The sequence below is a fragment of the Castanea sativa genome, chromosome 12, assembly GCF_040712315.1.
Source record: "Castanea sativa cultivar Marrone di Chiusa Pesio chromosome 12, ASM4071231v1".
Lineage (NCBI taxonomy): Eukaryota > Viridiplantae > Streptophyta > Magnoliopsida > Fagales > Fagaceae > Castanea > Castanea sativa.
This window is the reverse complement of record NC_134024.1, coordinates 10,777,090-10,786,385: the sequence shown is the minus strand read 5'-3', so window position 1 is coordinate 10,786,385 and position 9,296 is coordinate 10,777,090.

Genomic DNA, 9,296 nt, shown 5'->3' with positions numbered 1-9,296 from the left:
CAACAACTTGCTTACATAATAAAATGGTCTTTGCATTCCGTTATCAACTTGTATTAGCACTAAACTCACCACATGGGAAGCTACAGCAATGTAAGCAAACATAACCTCCTCCTCCTCGAGCTTGGACATAATGGCCGGCCGAGAAAGGTACTCCTTCAGCTGCTAGAAGGCTAGGGCGCACTCCTCAGTCCACTCAAATCCCTTCCACTTATTCAACAACTGGAAGAAGGGTCTACACCTATCTGCTGACCGAGAGGTTAAGCGATTCAGGGCAGCAGTCATTCCTGTTAATTTCTGGACTTCTTTGGGATTCCGAAGAGGTTGCAAACTGTTAATTGCTTTAATCTGATCAGGGTTGACTTCAATTCCACGATGAGTGACCATGTAACCCATAAATTCACCTGAGCTAACGCCAAAAGAACACTTGGAAGCATTGAGGCACAATTTGTGCTTCCTTAGTATTTCAAAGATACTTCTGAGGTCATCCAAGTGCTCGGACTCTACCTTACTTTTCACCACCATATCATTTATGTAAACTTCAATATTTTTGCCTAGTTGTGGATTGAACATCCTGATCATTATCCTCCGATAGGTAGACCCTGCATTCTTTAATCTAAAGGGTATCACTTTGTAGTGGTAATTTCCAGTAGGCGTAACAAAAGCTATCATTTCCTGATCATCTAAATCTAATGATATTTGGTGGTACCCTTGAAAGGCATCCAAAAAGCTCATCTGAGGATGGCCTACAGTTGCATCCACAAATTGATCTATCCTAGGCATGGGAAATGGGTCCTTAGGTCAAGCTTTATTCAAATCTGTGAAGTCTACACATACTCGCCACTTCTCATTTTTCTTCTTCACCACCACCGTATTGGCCCGCTTAAGCTTGATCACCTCCTCTTTGACGGCATCAAAATGTTCTTTAGATGAGCGCCGAGGTGGTTGCTTTTTGGGGATGATAGATGGATTTACGTTTAAATATTTGCAAATGAAATTTGGATCCACCCCAAGAGCTTTATAAGCACTCCATGCAAACATATCAATATTCTTCCTGAGAAACACTATTAGCTCTTCCTTCTCTTGAGGAGGCAATTGAGCTCTGACCTGGAAAAACTTCTCCTTATCATCACCTATAATAACTTTTTCTAATTCCTCACACTTTGCCCCTTCTATCACCACATCCGTAGATAACATTGGCATCCTTGATTGCTATAAGCCCCGCTCAGCAGAGGCCAAGAACTCACATTTAGTCTAATGTCTAATTGCAGCCACCAAGCACTGCCTAACCATAGACTGGCTCCAGACCAGCTCCTCGACTCGATCCCCAGATGGGTACTTCACCTACAAGTGCAGGGTGGAAGAAACGGCCCCCTTGGCATGAAGCTAGGGTCTTGCCACAATGACAGTGTAGATGGAGTAGGCATCTACCACAATGAAGTCCACCTCCATCATTTCTAACCCTGCTTGCATGGGTAGTCTAATCTGGCCCATCGGAATAACAACTTTCCCATCAAAACCTACTAAAGGTGAATCATAACATGTTAAATCCTAAGGTTTCAAATTTATCCCCTTATACAAGTCAGGGTACATGATTTCCACACCGTTGCCATGATTTACCAACACCCTCTTCATATCATACACCCTATCCTGAGGGTGACTACTAGGACATCATCATGTGGCTACAAGATTCCAGCCTTGTCCTCATTAGAAAAACTCAATGTTGTTCAAACCTCCATCCTATTCCTCTTCGGCTCAGGGGACAAGTCCTTTACAAATGGCCAAGCCATAGACATCACCCTAGAGGGACGAGAACCAGTTCTTCCCGGAGCAGCAAGAATTACACTAATTGTGCCCAGAGGTGGTCTTGAAGAAGCATCTCTCTGAGCCCCCGACCCTGTCTGGCCTCTTTGCCCATTGGGTTGATATAAACATTGATTTAACTTTCCACTTCTGACCAATTGCTCCAGATGACTCCACAAAGTCTTGCAATCTTCTGTTGTATGCCTTCGCTCTTGGTGGTATTGGCAATAAAGGTTTTGGTTGCACTTCGTGGGGTCTCCTCCCATCTTATTTGGCCATTTAAAGTATGGCTCATTCTTAATCTTTTCTAGGATTTGATGTATGGGCTCTCGAAATACCGTACTAACCACTTGAGTAGCAGCAGATCCAGATTGCCCAGCAAAATCCCTTCGAGGTTGATTACTGTTATATTTGTCCGACCTAAAATCCATTCTGTCTTGAGGACCACCTTGGCCTTCCCCTTCCCTTACTGTTGGTCCGCCTCGACTCGTTTATACTCGTCAATACGGTCCATGAGTTGACGCATACTTCTAACAGGCTTCCTTGTCAAAGATTTTCTCAAATCGTGCTCGGCGAGCAGGCCAACCTTGAAAGTCCTTATAGCCACATCATCGAAGTTCTCATCTATCTCATTAAACATCTTCCAGTATCTATCAGAATACGTCTTCAGGGTTTTCCCTTCTCGCATAGTCATAGACAACATGGAATCTAAGGGCCGAGGTACTCTACTGCAATTAACAAACGAGAACCAAATGCTCTAAAAAGCTCCTTAAAGGAGTTAATAAAACCTTCCCTTAAACCATCAAATCATCTCATCGCCACGGGCCCCAAACTGGAGGGGAACACCTTGCACATCAAGGTCTCATTCTTCGAGTGAACAACCATTCTCTAATTGAAATGGCTAACATGCTCTATAGGATCGGTTCTGCCATTATACATGGTGAATGTTGGTTGAGTGAACCACCGAGGAAGCTTTTCTCCTTCAATTTTACGCGTAAAAGGTGACTTAGAAATCTGATTCAAAGCCCTGCCTATAGCATCATTGCCTAGACCTTTGTGAGATGGACTCTCCCTTCTTCGCCTATAATTGTGATCCTCATCACACGAAAAAGATTCGCTATGTGGAGTCTTTGACCTGGGCTGATAGCTATTATCACTATCATCATCAGAAGAAGGGTCAGGAATTGAGGGAGTTCCTCTACGTCACTCGCGACGTAACCTCCTTCGCAAACGATCAATCTCCAATTGCATGCTTCTAGTATTTTCTTCATGAGAGAAGCAACTCCCACTTCAAGATTGGCTCTTACTAGTGTGTGTGGTATGTACACTAACTTCTCGGTCCCTTCTTCATTCAAGATTAAGAAACTGATCTTGACGTTGGGAACCAATAGACTCCTCCCGAGTTGGCCTGGAACTTACCATAGCTAAATATTGATCTCACTAAAGCTCAAGTAATTCCCACAGAATGCGCCAATTGTAAGAGCAGATTTTGGATCGTAAGCCCAAGAGATAATAGGATTAAGGCCCAAAGAGCCCAACACAATGAATTTGTAGAGAATGAGCTAAAACTAGGCTTCAATGAATTGAATAATGCTCACAATGGACTAAAGATGATAAGAAAGCAAAGAAAAACAAGCTTTATGCAAAGAAATCCTTCCTCGGCAAAGTCCGAGAAGAATAGCTCTTGAATATATTTCTTTTAAACTTTATTACAATTTCAGTTCTTGTTGCTACCGTGTTTCTCCTACAGATTCTTAGATAGATCTTTATCAAGGAGGCCTTTCTTCCTTATATTCTGCTGTTTTTCTTCATCTCCACCCTCCATGTGTAGGTCAAGTTGCTGGCTTTGATCCTCGTCCCACCAGCACCTTCCTGAAGTCTTTGGGAGTAGTTGTAAGGTTAAATACCACTGTTCAAGTATCACTTCCACATTAATGCAGCCAGAGGATTAGCTGCAGAGCTTTTAATGCGGTGGTAGCAGTTTTCTCTTAGATATTTCTTAGCTTCCTTTTGTTCTATTCTCTCCTAATGTTTATCCTTATCGGTAGAATCCTCTGGAGTGTTGCACTTGATGGCAGATCAAACCTTCTGACCTCTGCTTTGCTTAGCCGATGAGGCATTCCTCCTTGGACTACCTTCCCAAGCCTTCATGGTCATAATCCTTCCGTAACTCTCTGACTTGTACTTCTTCACTAACATCTACTTGTCCTCGGACTACTAAACATCCTCAAACAAGGCCCACAACCCAATATACATTTTTGGGCCTTTCATCCCTATACAACTAATATTTTTTAATGTTTCCAATGAAAATGGTCATGATTCATATCCCCCACCCCATTATTGCAACTATCTAATTATAGAAATACAAAGGGAATGGGAATTTATTATGATATATGATTTTTTCTTAATTGAATTATACAAAATTATATATCTTATATTATGAAGATGAATGATGTAAATGTGTGGCAGAAAAGGAAAAAAAAAAAACCACTCATTAATAAAAAAAAAGAACCATGCTACGTCCACAATATTTTTACAACAAATAATAGGTGGTCAGTTGTTATTGGTTTTAATTTGAATTCACAACTTAAATTACTTTTTCCCCACACATAACAACTAATAAAAACCTGTTACTTAGGATTTTTTGTGAAAGTGTTACAAAAATATTGTGGACGTAGTATTTCTCTAAAATAAAATTAAAAAAAAAAACATTTTTTACCACCATTTTAACCCGTATAAAGATGTGTTCACTCAACAAAAAGTTCTTAACCTCCATAAAAGTGATAATGAAAATTCGCATGTTCTTGAGCTTTAAAAAATAAAATTTGACAATAAGTAAATTACAAGTTTTTTTTTATCCTTTTTATCTTTCAAATTATACAAGAAGTCCCAACTTAGATTCAAACACTAATTTAAAGCCATTATGTGTTTTTATAACTCTTGCTTTCAATCATCTTGCCTTATAACTCAACTAGCATCTCTTGATATTTCCAATAGACACATTAAGAGTTCAAATCTTTTCTCATCAATTATTGAATTCTAAAAATAAAATAAAAAAGAATTCCAAAGTTCAGTCTTTTAGCTTCTCCAAATAACAAAATTTGTGCATTTTAAAGAGTTAACTTCAATCAAGTATATGTAAATGACATCAATGAAAATGTCATGACATCAATAAACATTTTATGGATATGAATAAATTTTTTTAGGTCCAAATCACATCTAATGTGTTAAGGTGTAATCCATAAAATGTGACCTAATTGGTCTAATTAGAGACCAATGCTTTAATTAAATTTCAGCTGTGGGTTCCAGTTAGCTCAACTGGTAAAGTTTCTGATGGATGTATAAGAGATCTGGGGTTTAATCCCTGCCTACACCAAAAGCTGATTGGTATCTTGGTCTAATAATAAAGAACTATTATCAGGAGTGGACGCCATAGGTTGAAACTCTCTCAAAATTTTTTTACAATTTCAGCTTATCACCACCTCACCCAATTATTAACAAAACACAATCAGTGCTCTCTCTCTCTCTCTCTCTCTCTCTCTCTCTCTCTCTCTCTCTCTCTCTCTCTCTCTCTCTCTCTCTCTCTCTCTCTCTCTCTCTCTCTCTCTCTCATATCGTTAGTCCATTTTCAAGCCATATACTTCTACTTTTAGCCCTCAAAAGAATTCCATTTTCGTTGACCATATCAGATCAACAAGGAAAAAGAGAACCTTAAAGCCACGATGGACAATGTGGTAGGTCGCAAATTAGCCTTCTACATCTCCCCTAAGGTGCTCTTTAAAAAGAAGCTACAATTGCAAATCATTAACCACAAGGATGATTAACACAAGCGGAGGTTGAACTGGATTGTCTCACTATTGTCTATACCATCTAGTGCATCTCATGCAAATTGCTCCTCTAGCTAGCTACATTTTCCAAATCAATTCTCAAGTCCTTCACAGCCTTGACAATTCTTTCAAACCCCACCCAACCTTAGAACTTGTCTGAAGTCTAGCTTGAAAGCAAACCAAAGGTTGCATGCATACACTCACACAAACACACACACACACACACACACACACACACACACACACACACACACACATATATAGAGAGAGAGAGAGAGATGCATTTTTGGGTTATATTAATAATTGAGCATTGCTAGAGCAATAAACTATTTTACAATGTTTTTTTTTACAAATTGTTAAAGTGATGAGTAGTTATTGGTAAATAAAAAATTAATGTTAGTGGTGGACCCAGATGAGAACCAATAAAAATTTGTCACAACAATAATTTATAAAATAATTTGTGTTTGTAGCATTACTTTTAACACATTATGTTAGGTTGAACTAAGTTGGATTTTTAGATCAGCAAGATGACGTAGAGATTGCACCTTAACACATTATGATGTGGTCCCAATGCTTTATGACTTGTAGCATCTCCAAATCTTATATATTTTTATGATGATTTAAGTTTAATGGGATTAAGAGATAAAATATTATATTTTGTTTACCAAAAAAAACATTGTATTTAAAAATTTGCTTCACACTTTGTATTCTTTTCTGTATGCTGCCATAAAGCCAACATTATAAAATTAGAGAATTTCAAACAAGTTTCCCTTCTCTTATTTACTCTAGAGATGAAGCAAATTAACAAAGTTTAAAACTATGGATTTTCATTAAATTAACATTTCTAGGGACCATTCACTATTAGATCAATAATGATTTAAAAATATACATACATGATGAATTTTTGAGAGTTGTATATCCTTGAAATATTGAAATTCCAAATTAGGTCTTCAAGAAGGTAGGCAATTATAACATGAAAGAAGAGAAATAGAATATCGGGTTAGAGGCAAAGTATGATGATTTTCATATTTCTTTGTCAAATTATAGCTTGAAACAAGATAGCTGTTACTGCTATCCTAATATTATTCTAAATTAGGCTCACACATGCTAAAGGGAAAATGTGATAATCTTCATGTCTTTAATACTTGACTTGAACAACATGTTTCTTGAAGTATTAAACCCATCTTAGATCTACCCAATTACAAGTAAAATGTATTTTGTCAAAGGATTAACCAATTACAATAAAGAAAATGACCCTAACACCCTAGATGCCTAGGTGGGATGGGATTTCTTCCCCTTAAGGGTACTTCCCATACAAATCCTAGGAGATGGTCTAATACCCATCTAGAAAGCAAGCACAATATAACTAACAAGCAATAATAATATTAGCATAAAGATATAGAAAGATATTTACACAACATAGGAACTTAAAGCAAATAAGAACAATAATCAAGATAAAGTGAATGACTTTATATATGGAAATTTTATGCTTACATGAGCAGAAGAAGGGAATGGGAGGGGTGTAATTATCGATAAACTACCCCATCCCTACAAGCTTACCCACAAAATTACTAGTAAAAAAGAAATCATTCAAACTTCTCTTCCTAGTTAGTAATGGACCGTACATAGTCATGATATATTACATAAATGTCTAATAAATTTGAATTTTTTTTAGTTATAAAAAAGCCCATAAATATAAAATCATTCAAACTTCTCTTCCTCTAATTTTATATATAGAGTTAGATATATTATTAGGTTTTATATATATATATATATATATATATATATATATATATATATATATATATATATATATATATATATATTAGACTCCATGTTTTTTACACTAAATTAACTCATTTGACACAAAAATTAAAAAACTTAAATTAAATGGGACGTGACGCAAAATTAAACTATAATTGAAATCTAATTTTTAAGCTGAATTAACTTACTTGGCACAAAAATTTAAAAATTTAGATTAGATGGGACATATGGTGCAAAATTAAACTCTAATTGAATTTCAATTGACATCTAATAGATTTTCTCTTAGTTTTGCCTATTATATATATATATATATATATATATATAGAGAGAGAGAGAGAGAGAGAGAGAGAGAGAGAGAGAGAGAGAGAGAGAGAGAGAGAGGAGTGCTCTATGTTAGATTATTTAATGCTAAAATTCTACATGCACTAAAAAAAATATTAAAAATCTACCACTTCAACATTTTGTTAGTACACATAAGATTCAAATTAAATGGATGTTGATAAAAGGATAGAATTAAAATGTTACCAAAAGCTTAAAGACAAAGAAATGAATTTTGAAAGTTTAGGGATGAAAAAACAAAGAAGCCAAAAAAAAAAAAAAAAATTTAATAAGGTGCAAAAATAAGGTTTTTCTTTCAAAGAAGCAATGTAATTACCAATTATTTGGTGCCATGTGTCCTGATTTTAAATAAAAAATAAGTGCTCTATGTTAGATTTTTTAATGCTAGAAAAATACTTGCACTAAAAAAATACAAAAAATATAGCACCTCTGTATTTTTGTTAGTACATGTAAGATAAAATTTAACGGATGTTGAGGAAGGACAAAAATTGAAATGTCTTCAAAATTTTAAAGATGAAAAATGAAAAATTGAAAGTTTGGGAATGATAAAAAAATAAAAAAACTTTGTACAAAGTTCAGAAATGGAAAGAGTGTTTAGCTAACTAATTAGTGTCTTGCTTTAATAATAAATAACAATTTTTATGAATCAATTATCAAATCTATCAAAAAATAAGTAGATTTGTTGCTTAAAAAACAAATTTTGTGTACATTATTTAGGATTGAGAACAAGTTTTATCTAACCAATTGCTATCTTGATTTCTTTCTGAAAAAAATTACTATCTTGATTTGATAATAAATAATAGTTATTATGAATCAATTATCGAATATATATTAAAAAAGGAAATATATTTATTTATTATAAAACAAACTTTGTGCAAAGTTTAAGAATGAAAACAAGTTTTAGCTAGCCAATTAGGGTCTTTGATTAGATAGTAAATAACAATTATTATGAATCAATTATCACATTTAAAATGAATAAATAAAATGAAATACATTTATTCATTATCAAACAAATTTCATGCAAAGTTTAGGAATGAACACAAATTTTAGCTAACAAATTAGTGTATTGGTTTGATAATAAATAACGATTATTATGAATTAATATTTTTTTTGGGATTAATTGTAATCCGTCCAAGAAAAGAAATACATTCACTTTTTTATTTATTTATAAATTTGATAGTTACAACTAGAGGGGAGATTTGAACCCTAGATTCTCAAATGCAAACACCAGAAAATACGAGCTATCAAGGCTTTTGGTTATTTATTATAAATTTTCAACTCATCATAAGGATATGACCTTATCTTTAAATTCTAAAAATGAAATATATTAATTTTGTTACAATCTTTCAACTTACTGTACTAAAATTATAGGCTTTGTTTTCTTTATGAAGAAGAAAAAGCAATTTCACATGAGATATCCAAGATTGACATTATATAAGAACAAAAAGTTGTTATTATTGCAAACATTGAGAGCCTTTGTAATACAATGGAGTCCCTCAAGGTTTTTTTTTCTCATAATATTCACACTTTTATCTCTATCTTATGCATATGATGATTTTGGTTCTC